Here is a 20,230-nt window from a genome sequence, read left to right on the forward strand (position 1 = left end):
TTGGTCCACCGGGACCCTAATAAAGAATAAGGACATACTTTAAATGATGCAACTTCTCTGTTTGGTGTAGTAAGCCCCTATACGAATGGCAATGCGTATATTCAGTGTACTAAAATATTTATTGGTCCATCGGGACCCTGATAATGACATACTTTAAATGATGCAATTTCTCTGTTTGGTGTAGTAAGCTCCTATACGAATGGCAATGCGTGTATCAAGTGTACTATAATATTTGTTGGTCCACCGGGACCCTAATAAAGAATAAGGACATACTTTAAATGATGCAATTTCTCTATTTAGTGTAGTAAGCTCCTATACGAATGGCAATGCGCGTATCAAGTGTTCTATTATATTTATTGGTCCATCGGGACCCTAATAAATTATAAGAACATACTTTAAATGATGACATTTACCTGTTTAGTGTAGTAAGCTCCTATACGAATGGAAATGCGTGTGTCAAGTGTACTATAATATTTGTTGGTCCACCGGGACCCTAATAAATAATGACATACTTTAAATGATGCAATTTCTCTGTTTGGTGTAGTAATCCCCTATACGAATGGCAATGCGTATATTCAGTGTACTATAATATTTGTTGGTCCATCGGGACCCTAATAAATAATAAGAACATACTTTAAATGATGACATTTACCTGTTTAGTGTAGTAAGCTCCTATACGAATGGCAATGCGTGTATCAAGTGTACTATAATATTTGTTGGTCCACCGGGACCCTAATAAAGAATCAGAATATAATTTAAATGATGCAATTTCTCTGTTTGGTGTAGTAATCCCCTATACGAATGGCAATGCGTATATTCAGTGTACTAAAATATTTATTGGTCCATCGGGACCCTGATAATGACATACTTTAAATGATGCAATTTCTCTGTTTGGTGTAGTAAGCTCCTATACGAATGGCAATGCGTGTATCAAGTGTACTATAATATTTGTTGGTCCACCGGGACCCTAATAAAGAATAAGGACATACTTTAAATGATGCAACTTCTCTGTTTGGTGTAGTAAGCCCCTATACGAATAACAATGCGTGTATCAAGTGTTCTATTATATTTATTGGTCCATCGGGACCCTAATAAATAATAAGAACATACTTTAAATGATGACATTTACCTGTTTAGTGTAGTAAGCTCCTATACGAATGGCAATGCGTGTATCAAGTGTACTATAATATTTGTTGGTCCACCGGGACCCTAATAAAGAATAAGGACATACTTTAAATGATGCAATTTCTCTATTTAGTGTAGTAAGCTCCTATACGAATGGCAATGCGCGTATCAAGTGTTCTATTATATTTATTGGTCCATCGGGACCCTAATAAATTATAAGAACATACTTTAAATGATGACATTTACCTGTTTAGTGTAGTAAGCTCCTATACGAATGGAAATGCGTGTGTCAAGTGTACTATAATATTTGTTGGTCCACCGGGACCCTAATAAATAATGACATACTTTAAATGATGCAATTTCTCTGTTTGGTGTAGTAATCCCCTATACGAATGGCAATGCGTATATTCAGTGTACTATAATATTTGTTGGTCCATCGGGACCCTAATAAATAATGACATACTTTAAATGATACAATTTCTCTGTTTAGTGTAGTAAGCCCCTATACGAATGGCAATGCGTGTATCAAGTGTACTATAATATATTATATTGGTCCATCGGGACCCTGATAAATAATGACATACTTTAAATGATGCAATTTCTCTGTTTGGTGTAGTAAGCTCCTATACGAATGGCAATGCGTGTATCAAGTGTACTATAATATATTATATTGGTCCATCGGGACCCTAATAAATAATGACATACTTTAAATGATACAATTTCTCTGTTTAGTGTAGTAAGCCCCTATACGAATGGAAATGCGTGTATCAAGTGTACTATAATATATTATATTGGTCCATCGGGACCCTAATAAATAATGACATACTTTAAATGATGCAATTTCTCTGTTTGGTGTAGTAAGCTCCTATACGAATGGCAATGCGTGTATCAAGTGTACTATAATATTTGTTGGTCCACCGGGACCCTAATAAAGAATAAGGACATACTTTAAATGATGCAATTTCTCTGTTTGGTGTAGTAAGCCCCCATACGAATGGCAATGCGTATATCCAGTGTACTATAATATTTATTGGTCCATCGGGACCCTGATAATGACATACTTTAAATGATGCAATTTCTCTGTTTGGTGTAGTAAGCTCCTATACGAATGGCAATGCGTGTATCAAGTGTACTATAATATTTGTTGGTCCACCGGGACCCTAATAAAGAATAAGGACATACTTTAAATGATGCAACTTCTCTGTTTGGTGTAGTAAGCCCCTATACGAATAACAATGCGTGTATCAAGTGTTCTATTATATTTATTGGTCCATCGGGACCCTAATAAATAATAAGAACATACTTTAAATGATGACATTTACCTGTTTAGTGTAGTAAGCTCCTATACGAATGGCAATGCGTGTATCAAGTGTACTATAATATTTGTTGGTCCACCGGGACCCTAATAAAGAATCAGAACATAATTTAAATGATGCAACTTCTCTGTTTGGTGTAGTAAGCCCCTATACGAATAACAATGCGTGTATCAAGTGTTCTATTATATTTATTGGTCCATCGGGACCCTAATAAATAATAAGAACATACTTTAAATGATGACATTTACCTGTTTAGTGTATTAAGCTCCTATACGAATGGCAATGCGTGTATCAAGTGTACTATAATATTTGTTGGTCCACCGGGACCCTAATAAAGAATCAGAATATAATTTAAATGATGCAATTTCTCTGTTTGGTGTAGTAATCCCCTATACGAATGGCAATGCGTATATTCAGTGTACTAAAATATTTATTGGTCCATCGGGACCCTGATAATGACATACTTTAAATGATGCAATTTCTCTGTTTGGTGTAGTAAGCTCCTATACGAATGGCAATGCGTGTATCAAGTGTACTATAATATTTGTTGGTCCACCGGGACCCTAATAAAGAATAAGGACATACTTTAAATGATGCAACTTCTCTGTTTGGTGTAGTAAGCCCCTATACGAATGGCAATGCGTATATTCAGTGTACTAAAATATTTATTGGTCCATCGGGACCCTGATAATGACATACTTTAAATGATGCAATTTCTCTGTTTGGTGTAGTAAGCTCCTATACGAATGGCAATGCGTGTATCAAGTGTACTATAATATTTGTTGGTCCACCGGGACCCTAATAAAGAATAAGGACATACTTTAAATGATGCAATTTCTCTATTTAGTGTAGTAAGCTCCTATACGAATGGCAATGCGCGTATCAAGTGTTCTATTATATTTATTGGTCCATCGGGACCCTAATAAATTATAAGAACATACTTTAAATGATGACATTTACCTGTTTAGTGTAGTAAGCTCCTATACGAATGGAAATGCGTGTGTCAAGTGTACTATAATATTTGTTGGTCCACCGGGACCCTAATAAATAATGACATACTTTAAATGATGCAATTTCTCTGTTTGGTGTAGTAATCCCCTATACGAATGGCAATGCGTATATTCAGTGTACTATAATATTTGTTGGTCCATCGGGACCCTAATAAATAATGACATACTTTAAATGATACAATTTCTCTGTTTAGTGTAGTAAGCCCCTATACGAATGGCAATGCGTGTATCAAGTGTACTATAATATATTATATTGGTCCATCGGGACCCTGATAAATAATGACATACTTTAAATGATGCAATTTCTCTGTTTGGTGTAGTAAGCTCCTATACGAATGGCAATGCGTGTATCAAGTGTACTATAATATATTATATTGGTCCATCGGGACCCTAATAAATAATGACATACTTTAAATGATACAATTTCTCTGTTTAGTGTAGTAAGCCCCTATACGAATGGAAATGCGTGTATCAAGTGTACTATAATATATTATATTGGTCCATCGGGACCCTAATAAATAATGACATACTTTAAATGATGCAATTTCTCTGTTTGGTGTAGTAAGCTCCTATACGAATGGCAATGCGTGTATCAAGTGTACTATAATATTTGTTGGTCCACCGGGACCCTAATAAAGAATAAGGACATACTTTAAATGATGCAATTTCTCTGTTTGGTGTAGTAAGCCCCCATACGAATGGCAATGCGTATATTCAGTGTACTAAAATATTTATTGGTCCATCGGGACCCTGATAATGACATACTTTAAATGATGCAATTTCTCTGTTTGGTGTAGTAAGCTCCTATACGAATGGCAATGCGTGTATCAAGTGTACTATAATATTTGTTGGTCCACCGGGACCCTAATAAAGAATAAGGACATACTTTAAATGATGCAACTTCTCTGTTTGGTGTAGTAAGCCCCTATACGAATGGCAATGCGTATATTCAGTGTACTAAAATATTTATTGGTCCATCGGGACCCTGATAATGACATACTTTAAATGATGCAATTTCTCTGTTTGGTGTAGTAAGCTCCTATACGAATGGCAATGCGTGTATCAAGTGTACTATAATATTTGTTGGTCCACCGGGACCCTAATAAAGAATAAGGACATACTTTAAATGATGCAACTTCTCTGTTTGGTGTAGTAAGCCCCTATACGAATGGCAATGCGTATATTCAGTGTACTAAAATATTTATTGGTCCATCGGGACCCTGATAATGACATACTTTAAATGATGCAATTTCTCTGTTTGGTGTAGTAAGCTCCTATACGAATGGCAATGCGTGTATCAAGTGTACTATAATATTTGTTGGTCCACCGGGACCCTAATAAAGAATAAGGACATACTTTAAATGATGCAATTTCTCTATTTAGTGTAGTAAGCTCCTATACGAATGGCAATGCGCGTATCAAGTGTTCTATTATATTTATTGGTCCATCGGGACCCTAATAAATTATAAGAACATACTTTAAATGATGACATTTACCTGTTTAGTGTAGTAAGCTCCTATACGAATGGAAATGCGTGTGTCAAGTGTACTATAATATTTGTTGGTCCACCGGGACCCTAATAAATAATGACATACTTTAAATGATGCAATTTCTCTGTTTGGTGTAGTAATCCCCTATACGAATGGCAATGCGTATATTCAGTGTACTATAATATTTGTTGGTCCATCGGGACCCTAATAAATAATGACATACTTTAAATGATACAATTTCTCTGTTTAGTGTAGTAAGCCCCTATACGAATGGCAATGCGTGTATCAAGTGTACTATAATATATTATATTGGTCCATCGGGACCCTGATAAATAATGACATACTTTAAATGATGCAATTTCTCTGTTTGGTGTAGTAAGCTCCTATACGAATGGCAATGCGTGTATCAAGTGTACTATAATATATTATATTGGTCCATCGGGACCCTAATAAATAATGACATACTTTAAATGATACAATTTCTCTGTTTAGTGTAGTAAGCCCCTATACGAATGGAAATGCGTGTATCAAGTGTACTATAATATATTATATTGGTCCATCGGGACCCTAATAAATAATGACATACTTTAAATGATGCAATTTCTCTGTTTGGTGTAGTAAGCTCCTATACGAATGGCAATGCGTGTATCAAGTGTACTATAATATTTGTTGGTCCACCGGGACCCTAATAAAGAATAAGGACATACTTTAAATGATGCAATTTCTCTGTTTGGTGTAGTAAGCCCCCATACGAATGGCAATGCGTATATCCAGTGTACTATAATATTTTTTGGTCCACCGGGACCCTAATAAAGAATAAGAACGTAATAAATGTTGGCATTAATATGTTAGTGCAGTGATGCTCTTACGAATGGCAATGCGTGTATCAAGTGTACTATATTATTTTTTGGTTCATCAGGGCTCCAGTAAAAATAATAATCATAACTATCATTACTCTTTTAGTCTTCTGTGAAAGTTAATTGCAGTGATGCAAATGTGCGAGAGTTGAAGTAAGTGATATCACTTTTTTTTGTACGTGTTAACGAAATCATTTTTATAATTGGAATTGATTAGGCAAACAGCTATTTTTTTTACAACTATTTACTTTTTGCTAAATGTTACTGCTGTTTTCCCTTAATTTTGTTTTTCATTATCGGTTAATGCTATATTTTGTTTTCATAAAGCATTTTTTCCCCTCTTATTCGTTTGGTGAGGTTTCACCAGCATGTTAGGCGATGTGTCTGGCTATTCTAACATGCTCCTCTTTTCCACACCAAACTTTTTTTTAATTTTTTTTTTTAAAAGAGGCCTCCGTCATCGGTTGGGACTTTGTCGTTAGTGACGGAGCTTTAAACAAACGCCAACCGCCAGACTTTTCACTATTTGTTTATATGTACTTACTTTGTGTTTGGCTTGGTGTGTCAAGACAAATGCAAATTAATTGAATCCAAGTGCCATTGTTGGCTGTTTGAATCACGTTGTGGTGACCGAATGGGTTTGCTGGAGATTCTTGTATTTCCCAAACCCATTCATAATATAAATATTTTAAATGTTGTATTCCTATCCACCTTAAGGCGCAAACACGCTCAAATATTCATATTTGATACTAATTCTTAAATTACACATCAAATGTCATCTGAAACAATGTTGAGTGAATCACTTATATAAGGTTACTACAAACACATAAATAGTGCATAAAGTAATATTACTTTTTCAAAAAAATATTTGAATTAAGATATAATCGAAATGACAAACCTTCTACTCATATCTGTCAATAAAATATTTATAACTATTGACACCATGCACCCCACGATTTTTTTTAAATAAAATACATTATTTTCTTATTTACACTATTATTAATTTATATTTATAAAATTATTTACACTATTCTTAATTCAAATTTATTAAAATTTATTTTCTATTTTTTAGTTTGGTTTTCTATATAAAGCGTGTTTTTAGTTTTTGAAACTATTATTTATATTTTTATTTAGAGGCGTACTTTGCAACCGAAATGCCCGAGGTACAGGACGCCTAATGCAAAGCGGGAAGTCCACATGACCTGCGATCGCAGTACATCAGGCCATGCATTGGATAACTGTACACCTGTTCTACTGTATGACGTAAGAGACAGACGCTTCCTCTGTGGTAGTATGCATTCACAGGTTTCTCTTGGAAGGCAAAATGGTCGGGTACGGAATGTAATGGATTAAAACTAAAATGGCGCAGTGCTATGCACGCACACATTAGACCACTAGCACACCGGCGAAACATACTCCGTAGTGGGAGTCGACAAGAATCCTGATGTGTAATGTAATACCCCAAGTGTCTTAAAGAATAATTAAATAATAAGGTTAAAAAATTTGGAAGCTTTGATTACTGAGGCCCTCAATTAATAACTATAAAAGTCAACAACAGAGGCGACACTAGAAGTAAACAAAGAAAATTTAGGGACTCCCTACAAATGCTTGGGAGTAAAAGGATCGTTATTATATATTAAATAAATAAAAACAACTGTTACGTCTATAGACTTCCTTATTTTATTAATCATTGTTCTTTTTTTTTTTGATAGATTAAATTTTCCTTAGTAAAGACTGTTTTTCATTGATAAGTGATCTTATTTACATAACTCACAATTACACTTATTACATGATATTCCTTAACGTTATTTACGATAGGGCCGGCCCTGAATGTATAACAAAGATTAAAATATTTAAAAACAAGAATGAAATTAACATTGGTAACTTTAAAGATTGTACATATAGTCCTTCCAAAACATAATATAAATTTCTTCTCCTCGAACTGCCTTTTATTGTCCGCTGTCTTAACTGGGTTACACTAATCTTGGGTTCGTAAAAAAAGATAGAATTATGCGGGTATCACCCGGGGCTGTAGGTAGACGGTGATCAAGGTAGTAGGCCTAATGATGTTGGATTCTGCGCAGGAACCGACTCCAGAGGTTCTGGCAGAGGATTTTGGTTGCCCCAAACTTGGAACCCTGTCTGAAACAAAAGTCCAAATTCCAAAGAATTAGACCTGTTTCCAGACAGTATACTTAAATGGCGCAAAAGGCCAATAGAGGGAAATTAAAGGGGTGGGGGATGACGTCAAGACTTACCAAAACAGGGTGTTGGTCCTGGCGCTCAGGAGAGGGCGTCTCGTCTCCGCAAACTCGAACCACGATTCGCGGTAGCCACGGAAGTCATCATGATTAATTAAAAAAATAAATTTATATAAAAATACTAAGTTTCTCTACTTTCAACTAAACTACTGACTGGTTAATAATTTTAGCTAGGGACTCCATCCCTTTAGTCTGAGAAAACTACATAATATACGATGTCGATGATTCGCAGAAGATCGCAGATACAAACGGTACCAGTCAGTCAGGAGGCGCGCACCGAAGTAAGTTCAGAGCGGGATATCACCTGAATATCATAAGCGCGGGGTCTCTCGAGAATGGGAGGGGGGGTTAGGCTCTGAGCCGAAAATTACCGAGTCCACCCGATGGTGTCCGGCATAAAAAAAAGATCTTACTGGAGTGACTGCGCGACTGAGGCGCTATCTTTTGGTGGCGAGAGGAAGTACTAATAAATCGACTTGTGACCGACGAGAGTGTCAAGCTAGGGGGTAATGGAGTAACCAGTGGTGCCACCTAGCGGCCTGAGACATAAGGAGGGGAAAGGTTGTCGTTACCTCCGCGCGAGCGCGGTAGTGTCGGCGCTGCCGACGCCTCACAAGTGGCATTAGTTACCACAGCCGTCGCTAGGTGTCGTTAAGGTGCAGAATCGTAACTGCGGCTGTCAAGCCTGAGATGGCCTTGACTTCGGTTAACGCACCCGAGCGGTCGTCGCTCCTAGTCACTTCTGCGAAGAGAGGGTGGGTGAGCAGGCGGGGGGTGGCTTCAAAAAACGCATGGTCTGTGGGACACAAGGCCCACGGGATCCTCCTGTCGTGTCTTGCTGCTAGTGAACCTTATACCGATTCGTGACAGAGTTAGCAGGGCTCAGCACTGCTTCACAAGCTGCTCTTAGCAAAAGGAGACCCGCGAAGAAATAACGTGACCGGCTCCTACGTGCCTGGAGGCGGGAGAAATATTAGCCAGAATGCTAGCCTAGCATGAGACTGGGAAAGAAAATCAGCTCACCTCTGAGAACAGAGGCTGAGGGCCTGGCCGTAAAGCAAATAAGATGAGAGAAAAAAAAAAAAAATAATATTTCCAAAATTTTAAATAAACGTGCCTAAATCTCTAATTTACGGCACATACTCCCCCGCGTTAAAGCGGAGCTTAGGGGAAAGCAAAAACAAAAACTTTAGTAGGACGAGTTACCAGGTTCGCCTGTATCCTACTACTTACATGCTAAAACACAAAAAAATATTAAACACTCTTATGAACTAATGTGCACATTCTTAATGACTAACATGATTAAATTCATTAACTTAATTAAAATTATTAACTTAAGTGGCCACTTAATCTAACACCTTATATTAAGTTTTCTTACAAACTAGTACCATGGATTTTTATTGTTACTTAATGTTACTACCTAGGTTTTGTATTCTTCAGTTAAACTCCTTATTGAGTCTTAAATATATATATCTGGCATGCCAAGGCTTAGAGAAAGTAATCGCTCCTATTTTAAATTCGGATGCGCTTTCTTAAGGTGGGAGATGTGCGCTCGCGTCACATACTCTCCGGAACTGGGGTCGGCTAGACTCACAGTCACTGGGGTTAGAAACCGTTGGATCTGTAATGGTCCAGTCCAGCGATACGACAACTTGGCCGATCGCTTATCGATGGCCTTACTCTGCGGGTGTGCTTTTTACATTACCGTGTCACCTACCCTGTAGGGGTTAGGGGAGCGGTACTTATTGTACCTTCTCTGACTTGTTTGGTGAGCCAAATTTAAATTCCTACGCGCCTTTCTCCAAATCTCCGTGATTTCCTTGGGATCATCCGGTAGTAGGTCTTCGAGAGACCAAAGATTCGAAAGGGGTTTGTTGGGCTTATAAGTAAACATAATCTCAAATGGGGTGGATTTGTGTCCTTCATGTCGGGCATAATTAAATGCCATCTGTAACCACACCAAATTACTGTCCCATCTTTCCTGCGCATTCGCGTGGAACGCTATGAGCGCCGAACGAAGATTTCTATTAAATCTCTCCGCGTGCGAGGGTTTAGGGTAGTATGGCGATGTCGTCACATGCTGTATACCATGCGAGAAACACATGTTCTTGAAAGTTCTGGATGTAAACTGTGTTCCGTTGTCGGATACAATTATGTTCGGTAATCCTGAAGTTTTAAAAATGTGATTTTGTAATGCACGCACAGTGGTGTCAGCTGTAGCCTTACGGAGTGGAATAAGCCAAACAAATTTCGAAAAGGCATCTATGGCCACAAGAAGCATAGAGTGTCCGGATTTGGATCGGGGAAATGGCCCTACAAAATCAATAAAAAGTTTTTGCATAGGTCTTTCGGCTACTTCTGAGGCAAGAAAACCGTACTGTGTATTTTGTGCAGGTTTACTTAGTACACATAGCTTACATAACTTAACTCGCTGTGTAATGTCCCGGTGCATTCCTTCCCAAATAAAATGGCGTCGGATACCTTGAATGGTTTTATAAATGCCTAAATGGGCACCGAGAGGTGAACTATGGTAATATGTGAAAATCATATCACGCAGATTTTGTGGAAGAACAATTTTAAAGTGCCTTGACTGTTGTGTACGTTTTTGTAGGAGACCTTTAGCTAACTTATAAAATTTCGGAGCTGTACCCGCTTTAACTTGTTCAATTATTTTTGCCAAATATGGGTCGGCTTGTTGATGTGTTTGTATGTCCTGAAAAGCTAAGGGGAAATCGGTTAGGAGTGCCTGACACGAAATCTGAGGTTCCTCCTGAGATATTGTTTCGGAGGGGTTCTCGAACATTCGAGAAAGTGTGTCAGCCACAATGTTTTGAGTACCGCGAATATGTTGAATATTAAATTTGAGAGAAGAAATTTTGGTGATCCACCTTCCAAGTTTTCCTAATTGTTTAGGGTGAGCTAACAGCCAAGCGAGCGCCTGATTATCAGTTTCCAATAGAAATTCCCTATGTTCCAGAAACTGTCGGAATTTATCAATACCAAAAACTACTGCTAAACATTCCAATTCATACACTGAAGATGCTTTCCTTTCCTGAAAAGTTAATGTACGTGAGGCAAAGGCAATGGGTTGCCTGGCACCATCTATTTCCTGAGACAATACCGCCCCTATAGCAACACTTGAGGCGTCTGTTTGTAAAATAAAGGGTTTACTAAAATCTGCCATGCGCAGAACAGGTGGATTCGCTATAGCTTCTTTCAAGAAATTAAATGCCTTGTCTTGTTCAGGACCCCAAATATATTGTGTATTTTTCTTACGTAATGCATTTAAAGGTGCCGCATGCTCGGCGAAATTTGGTATGTATTTGGCATAAAAATTAGCCATGCCAATAAAACGAGCTATGCCCTTTGTGTCTTTAGGTGGTTTGAATTCCCTGATCGCCTGTGTTCGTTCTGGATCAATTGTAACACCTTTGTGTGATACCAAATGTCCAAGAAAAGATATTTCGGAAGCAGCAAATTTTACCTTTTTTGTATTTACAGTGAGGCCTGCCTTGCGCAGTCTTTCAAGGACAAGAGTCAGATGCTGGATGTGTTCCTCAAAACTTTCTGAATAAATTACAAGATCATCTAAGTAATTGTAAACAAATTTAAATTTAAAATCTCCTACTACTTGTTCAAGAAGTCGTGTGAGTACTTGAGCACCTGTGGCCAAGCCAAAAGGTACCACATTATACTGGTAAAGATTCCAAGGTACGCAAAATGCGGTAATAGGTTTTGAGTCTTGTGTGAGTGGGATCTGATGGTACGCCGAATTGAGATCGAACACACTGAAATACCTGGCCTTACTAAACCAATGAAAGGCTGAGTTCAAATCTGGGAGGGGTGTTTGCGGTATTTTAATCTGTTTGTTCAGTTTTCGATAATCAGTGACGAAACGTTGTTCCGTGCCCTTGGGTACTAGAAATGCAGGTGAACTGAAAGGAGAATTAGAAGGTTCTATTACCTTATTATCTAACATTTTCTGTACGTGTTTTCTCATAATTTCCATTTTGGGACCTAAAAGTTGATAAGGGTGACTTTTGACTGGCGTGGTATCAGTCAATTCAATTTGATATTCAATTAGGTTAGTTCGACCTAATTTCACATCTGAAAATTCTTTACACAAATCTCGAATAGCAACTTGTTTACTGGGCTCGAGATGATCCAGGGACAAAGAATTTCTCTCGTCAGTGTTGGTAGACACATTAGTAATTTGTCCTGACCTTTTATTTTCAGGTTCCACGAATGATATGACAAGATTTTTATTAAATTTAAATACAAAACTTCCTGCTTGTAGATCAATTAAAATACCTGTTTTAGCGATGAAGTCGGAGCCTAGAATAAGCTGCGTGGCTAAGTTTTCTGCCACAAGAAAAGGGAAATTCCAAGTGAATAATTCTATCCTGATTTTCACTATAGCCACTTTGGATATACTAATTGGTTCGTCCGCTGCAGTAAAACAGCGCACATCCGTGACTTCTGTTTTCAGAACCTGCTTGGTCTTCTGTAATTCCATAAACAAATCGCCTGAAATAAAACTACGAGTAGCTCCTGTATCAATCAGACCAATAATTTGATTTTTGCCAAACATTGCTTTAGTGTATGGTAATACAGTTCGGACGTGACCGAAAATGTTGTGACACTTACGTTTTCCCTTGTTAGTCAGGCTAACACATGTTTTGCAAATTCTTGTGAATTTCTCAGAATTTTCTTTATGATTAATTTGCTGTGTTATAATCTTCTGTTTGTGTTTTCTGTCTTTTTCCGTGTATTTCTTTAGTTTATTTTTCTTGTGTTTTTGTTTTCCTGTATTATGCCTTTGTTGATTTTTGTTTTGTTGTTGTGATTCGTTAGTATGCACATTATGCACTGAAAAATTCCTCTCGGATGAAGTTTTAGGTGGACCAGGTAGAAATTTGCCTGGCCACCGCCTTACGCGTTTTTTGCCTTGTTGAAATTTGGTTTGAAATTTTTGTGGTTACATTGCTCAATGTAATGTCCCGTTTGCTTGCAATAATTACAGAAAGGTGTTTGTTGTTGTATGTTCTTGTTTGAATTATACTTATTATTTCTGTAGTAGTTTGTTTTCTGTTGTGGGTGGCTATTCTGTTGTTTCGTGTATGGAAAACTATTTGCAGTTTCTGCCTGAGAATCATGCTTATCCACGGACTTCGCTGACCTGTTTCTCTGAGTGTCTGCATATTCGTAACTCATGGCCCGTATACTTAGTTGATCTAGTTCTACAAAACTCCGTGGCCTAGCCTGGAAAACAGCGCGTGAGCGCTCTGCCTGATTTAGTCCGTCTACTATGCAACTAACTATTTCGCTCTCTGATACGCCCAATCTGAGAACCGCCGCGGCTTCTCTGATTGATGCTACATAGTGTGGCAATGCTTCATTACTTCGCTGTAGCCTGTTGTACCATTCCAAACGGTAATTCGTCAAAAGTCTGGCAGGTATAAAAAAATTCAAAATTTCTTCGTGGTATTTGTCAAAAGAGTAACTATTTTCTATAGCTTGACTCGTTCTTTCACTCAGTGGTGGTTGGGTGTAGGGAAAAACTATCTCCAACAACTGTTTGTCAGGAATGCCCCCTTTCTGTCTGATTTTAAGTAAGTGCCTTATGAATTCGATTAATTTATCTGGGTCAAGACCACTTGTTTCTGGAAAACCAACAAGTAATCTCTCGACTGGATGGGCAATTTTCCCATAACAGCTATACTCAGCCGCCCTTGGCGTAACTGGTAATGTTGTTTCTGGTTGATTCTGCGTTGATGGCGGAGGTGGGGGTGAAGGATGTGCAATTTGCACGGTGGGAATGGTAGGGATCGGAGTTCCTTGCCCGGATGTCAATAAAGAATGAAACTGGGAATATGGATTAAAATATGACTGGTTTGTGGCGAATGGGAAAAACAAATTTTGCTGTGTTAAAGGATGCGGATTTGCAGGCAAGTTGCCGGAAAATGTGACACTGGTGATGGGAGCTGTAGAAACATGCATGCCTGAGGGAATTTGAATGGTGGCTGCTGGGATGGGAGGGGTTGAAACCGTGATGAGTGATTGAGATGTTGATGTTGATGAAATGGGCGGAACCTGCCTTGTTTGGCACAAAGATACTTGTGTGTCGGGTTGCCTTATTTCCTGAGGAAATTCCAGACTTTCACTCTCTACATTTCCTAGTGTTTCCATTCCTAGGTTTTCTGCCTGGGCATTGTTGGCCCGGAGGTCCTGTTGAGTTTCTAATTGGGCTGCCCTAGCTTTCAATTTAATTTGGAAGGCGTTTGTCTGTTGCAGACAACGATCTAGCTCTGTTCGATAAACACCATTGAGCACATCTGCGGAAAGTACAAGATTTTCCAGTCGTCTGGTGACATGCTCTAATCGCATAATGTGTCGCTTTACATTGGGCAAATTCTCTTCCACATCTGAATAACTTACGAAAGCAGCTATGTCGTAAAATTTGGAGCAAGCTATGTTGAATTCCTCGAGTATTTCTAAATTTAGATTATGTACTGAGGTAGGTAACTTATCACGTACTGCGGCTCGAAGCCTCTTTCGCAGCTCTTGCGCATTTCCAGTAGTTGGTAAATTACGCAACTGCAACTCGTAACTTAGTTCATCTACTAGTAATAGCTCCGGAGTAATCATCCTGTCCGGATTCATAGTATTACACAAAACAAAACACTACCCTCTTAAAATTATCTCTTAAACTTTAAACTTAGGTATACACTTAAATCTAGCTTATGATTAAAACAATTGCTTTATTGCGTGGGAAGTATGTGCCTTCATAATTTATTATTATTATTATTATTATTATTATTATTATTATTATTATTATTACTACTACGCGCGTCGGGAAACGAACAGTGTACTCGGGTGTAACAAGCTGTCAGGTTAGCTTGCACAACAGGGTACCTACAAGTAACGTCACGTCAGCCGGCAGGACTGACCTTGGCGCGCAGCGCCTTTAACTAGGGGTGTAGGGGGGGGGGGGGGGGAGTATCTTGTCCAGCGGACACGTCTCTGTTGATAAGCCACGCGCGCGGCCCGAGTTGCGTGGGCGGGCAGCCAGCCAGCTGCTCACAGTGCGCGCTCAAATGTAAACACACAAAACTTATGATAATTTTAAAATTCAAGGGTCAATTTAGCTACTACGTGTATCAGCGGACAGTTTACAAATTACTTACTACAAAAAGATTCTAAGTGACAAAAAATATAAAAAATTTTTTTTAATTCATTTTTTTTTTAATTTTAATTTTAGGTATGACCTTTCAACTTAGGTATGCCTATAGACGTAACCATGCCGTGCTACCATTTTGTAATACCCCAAGTGTCTTAAAGAATAATTAAATAATAAGGTTAAAAGATTTGGAAGCTTTGATTACTGAGGCCCTCAATTAATAACTATAAAAGTCAACAACAGAGGCGACACTAGAAGTAAACAAAGAAAATTTAGGGACTCCCTACAAATACTTGGGAGTAAAAGGATCGTTATTATATATTAAATAAATAAAAACAACTGTTACGTCTATAGACTTCCTTATTTTATTAATCATTGTTCTTTTTTTTTTTGATAGATTAAATTTTCCTTAGTAAAGACTGTTTTTCATTGATAAGTGATCTTATTTACATAACTCACAATTACACTTATTACATGATATTCCTTAACGTTATTTACGATAGGGCCGGCCCTGAATGTATAACAAAGATTAAAATATTTAAAAACAAGAATGAAATTAACATTGGTAACTTTAAAGATTGTACATATAGTCCTTCCAAAACATAATATAAATTTCTTCTCCTCGAACTGCCTTTTATTGTCCGCTGTCTTAACTGGGTTACACTAATCTTGGGTTTGTGAATAAAAAGATAGAATTATGCGGGTATCACCCGGGGCTGTAGGTAGACGGTGATCAAGGTAGTAGGCCTAATGATGTTGGATTCTGCGCAGGAACCGACTCCAGAGGTTCTGGCAGAGGATTTTGGTTGCCCCAAACTTGGAACCCTGTCTGAAACAAAAGTCCAAATTCCAAAGAATTAGACCTGTTTCCAGACAGTATACTTAAATGGCGCAAAAGGCCAATAGAGGGAAATTAAAGGGGTGGGGGATGACGTCAAGACTTACCAAAACAGGGTGTTGGTCCTGGCGCTCAGGAGAGGGCGTCTCGTCTCCGCAAACTCGAACCACGATTCGCGGTAGCCACGGAAGTCATCATGATTAATTAAAAAAATAAATTTATATAAAAATACTAAGTTTCTCTACTTTCAACTAAACTACTGACTGGTTAATAATTTTAGCTAGGGACTCCATCCCTTTAGTCTGAGAAGACTACATAATATACGATGTCGATGATTCGCCGAAGATCGCAGATACAAACGGTACCAGTCAGTCAGGAGGCGCGCACCGAAGTAAGTTCAGAGCGGGATATCACCTGAATATCATAAGCGCGGGGTCTCTCGAGAATGGGAGGGGGGGTTAGGCTCTGAGCCGAAAATTACCGAGTCCACCCGATGGTGTCCGGCATAAGAAAAAGATCTTACTGGAGTGACTGAACGACTGAGGCGCTATCTTTTGGTGGCGAGAGGAAGTACTAATAAATCGACTTGTGACCGACGAGAGTGTCAAGCTAGGGGGTAATGGAGTAACCAGTGGTGCCACCTAGCGGCCTGAGACATAAGGAGGGGAAAGGTTGTCGTTACCTCCGTGCGAGCGCGGTAGTGTCGGCGCTGCCGACGCCTCACAAGTGGCAAGTGGTTACCACAGCCGTCGCTAGGTGTCGTTAAGGTGCAGAATCGTAACTGCGGCTGTCAAGCCTGAGATGGCCTTGACTTCGGTTAACGCACCCGAGCGGTCGTCACTCCTAGCCACTTCTGAGAAGAGAGGGTGGGTGAGCAGGCGGGGGGTGGCTTCAAAAAACGCATGGTCTGTGGGACACAAGGCCCACGGGATCCTCCTGTCGTGTCTTGCTGCTAGTGAACCTTATACCGATTCGTGACAGAGTTAGCAGGGCTCAGCACTGCTTCACAAGCTGCTCTTAGCAAAAGGAGACCCGCGAAGAAATAACGTGACCGGCTCCGACGTGCCTGGAGGCGGGAGAAATATTAGCCAGAATGCTAGCCTAGCATGAGACTGGGAAAGAAAATCAGCTCGCCTCTGAGAACAGAGGCTGAGGGCCTGGCCGTAAAGCAAATAAGATGAGAGAAAAAAAAATAATAATAATATTTCCAAAATATTTCAGATTACAAAATTTTAAATAAACGTGCCTAAATCTCTAATTTACGGCACAGTAAGCAGTCTTCAGGGGATTGGTGCTTGGCAAAAAACCGTCACATAAGCTGAAAATTGGCTTATATTTCATAAATGCCTATAATTAAAATATTACCTTAGGACTGTCAATATCTGCAGATACCAAATCGGATAAATGTAACCTATTCGAAACATGACCAAAACAAAATTAATGCACTAACTTCTGAACTTGGCCACCATGTTCGCGTGTAATGCCCGTCGCGCCGGCTTGCTGCAGCCAGAGCACCGCTACAGAACGGCACACACTCCAACGCGTATGTTACTCTAGTAATTCAACTAATTGCACTAGCCTCTTTATAGTTATACCGCCTTAAATCTTAAGGGCTTAGGAAAACCTTTCATAGAAATGTATTGAATATTTTTTTCCATGAATGATTAAAACAATTATTTACATTTTTCGGTATTTTCCACATATTGTATTAATACTTGGATTTCTCACATGAATGTGTATAATAAAGTTTCTAGAATAATTCAATAGTTTTACCGATAGTCTACGGTGTAAACTGCGTGTATGGTAAAAATTTTACTGGATGGTGTAAAACACTGTCATAGACTTACTGCAGATTTTCAGTGTGCTGCCCAAGGTGTACGGCAGTAATTATTTGGTATGTTATAAATCATAGTCGACTCTAACACTGATAAAAAAAAAGATTTGGATAAATTTTTCACAAGTTTGTGCCTTTTTTTCTCGTTCATTCCTGGACTATGGCTATGTTCGGTATGTGCAAGAATAAGGACCTAAAAATTCACACGTAGAAAAATCTTCACAGCTGAATTTTTGCACAACGGTTGAGTTCGATTTATGCAGTGATAGGCTGTGGTTCACGAGAAAAATATTTGCAGCAGCGTTTGCAACATCTATGTTCACAGGCAATGTACCTAAGCTGAAAGTAATTCAAGAAAATGCCTGACCAAAAAAGCTGTACGTATTTACTCATTAAAAATGCCCTGGTGAGAATGCGTTCATAGCTGCAACATTGAAATGCTTAAAAGTTTATCAAGGTTGATACAAGTTATTGTGACACGACTATGTGTTTATGCGTCCTGCATTTTTCAACAAATGAAAATAATTTTATAATCGAAGAAGTCTGTTTATCAAACAAAATTTGCCACAGCATATATTGAGATTTATACTATCTCATTTTTGTTCGTCTTTACTTATCCGTTCTTTCTTATAGGTACTTCAGTTAATTTTCACTAAGTGCACAGGACACTTCTATTTTTACTTCGTAAGTAGATAATATTTCTTTTGCTGCCCTATCAGTCATTTTTACATGCACTGAAGAAACTTCAAAGGATATTGTTTGTGTATTAAAAAATATATATACAATCTGTGTGTAACCACACACACACACACACACACATCTAACAGTATTATTCTAAAAAATTCCAAAGTTCGTTTGACAAATCCGATGTTTGTAACGACAACTTATCCCAGTTTAGCTTGTAATCATACGATAAAAATTTCGCTCGAATAAAAATACATAGTTATTTGCACGAGCCTGGGGAACAAAGAAGTCGCATATTGGCAAGAATGTGTGGGTGACCAGTTCATTATTTAGATGCTACAACAGTTTTATGTTTTATGGTTAGAATTATATTAGTAAGTTTTGAAATAAATGAAGAAAGTGCGCTATATATACATATGTATGTGTGTAGGTAGAAAAATATGACAAGCGCTCCCAAAATTGAACATCCACACAAACCTAATGAAATTATTTCTACCAAAAAATGATAGGAAATAATATTGGAAAAATTAACTGAAAGTAAAAATAATTAAGATAAATAATATAAATTACTATCAACTTGTGAGGGGTATTAGAATTTTGTATGAGTTTCGTTTAGACTTGACATTCCATTTATTCGTACCTACTTCGGGTTTGGTTGGTCAGATCATTGAAGACACTCCGTCTTTTATTTGTTGGTAGGCCCTCGTGCGTAAAACATCAGGTCAGAAAACTACTAGTTTTCTATCGCTGGGAAAATATTTTCTCGAAATATAAATATCAAATATATATCTATTCAGGATATATATATCGTATAAAGCACAGAAACGTATTTTTGGTTGAAATTTTTATGTCTCATGTTATAATTTCAAAAAGAAACGAGGTAGGCTATATTGCATGTTGCGCGGGAGACCAATGACTATACCTAGTACACGTTAACCAATGTTATATATAGGCCTTACTTAATAAGTTGGAACACTAGATAACTGCTTCATTGACGCACTGCAAGCAGATGCGAAAACAATTACGATTTTTTTATCACACGTATTATCACACCAAAACAGATTGTTTCCTAGTTGTAACACGTACCCACACTAGATAGATAGTTCTTTATTTTCTATTTGGCATCACAACCTTGATATAGTTCTTGTATATTAAAGATCGACCAAAACATAAGCGGTAGTATTAGTCATATATTTGTATAAAAAATGTATTCATTCAGTTTGGTATTTATTTCATATGAATACGTTACTCTCTAAAACATTTTCTTCTGAGTCGTTTCATTTATTCTTCTAAACAAAACATGTATCTTTAAAAATTTAAACTGGAAGAGTATTTTTCTCTTAACATATCATTCCTCATCTACAATGTAGAGAAGTGTGTTCAACATTTATAGTATATAACTTTAACATAAATAGTGATATTGTATTCACAATCCATACAAACTTTTTAAAAAATGGAATACCAATTTTAAATCCTGCTTGGGGTACCTATTAGAAGTAAAGTTGACTTGGCGTCATTTAAACATATTTGCATTATAAATACGTATATATTGTTTTTAGGTGTTTCTGTTGATCAGCTCGATCAGCTCAAACGAATTGGTAAAACCACGATTTTTAAGTCTAAATCAAAAATCTT

At 37.9% G+C, this 20,230-nt stretch overlaps 1 long non-coding RNA gene across 1 annotated transcript; it reads right to left on the reverse strand.

The window, feature by feature from the left end:
• Positions 1-15,579: 15,579 nt before the first annotated feature.
• LOC134545129 (uncharacterized) lies at positions 15,580-16,629 on the reverse strand. Its single transcript, XR_010078284.1, has 2 exons — positions 16,185-16,629; positions 15,580-16,068 (listed from the first exon to the last, which is right to left on the reverse strand). It is a non-coding gene; the product is annotated as an uncharacterized LOC134545129 (long non-coding RNA).
• Between the last annotated feature and the right edge of the window lie 3,601 nt (positions 16,630-20,230).

The sequence above is a fragment of the Bacillus rossius genome, unplaced genomic scaffold (assembly GCF_032445375.1).
Source record: "Bacillus rossius redtenbacheri isolate Brsri unplaced genomic scaffold, Brsri_v3 Brsri_v3_scf59, whole genome shotgun sequence".
NCBI lineage: Eukaryota > Metazoa > Arthropoda > Insecta > Phasmatodea > Bacillidae > Bacillus > Bacillus rossius.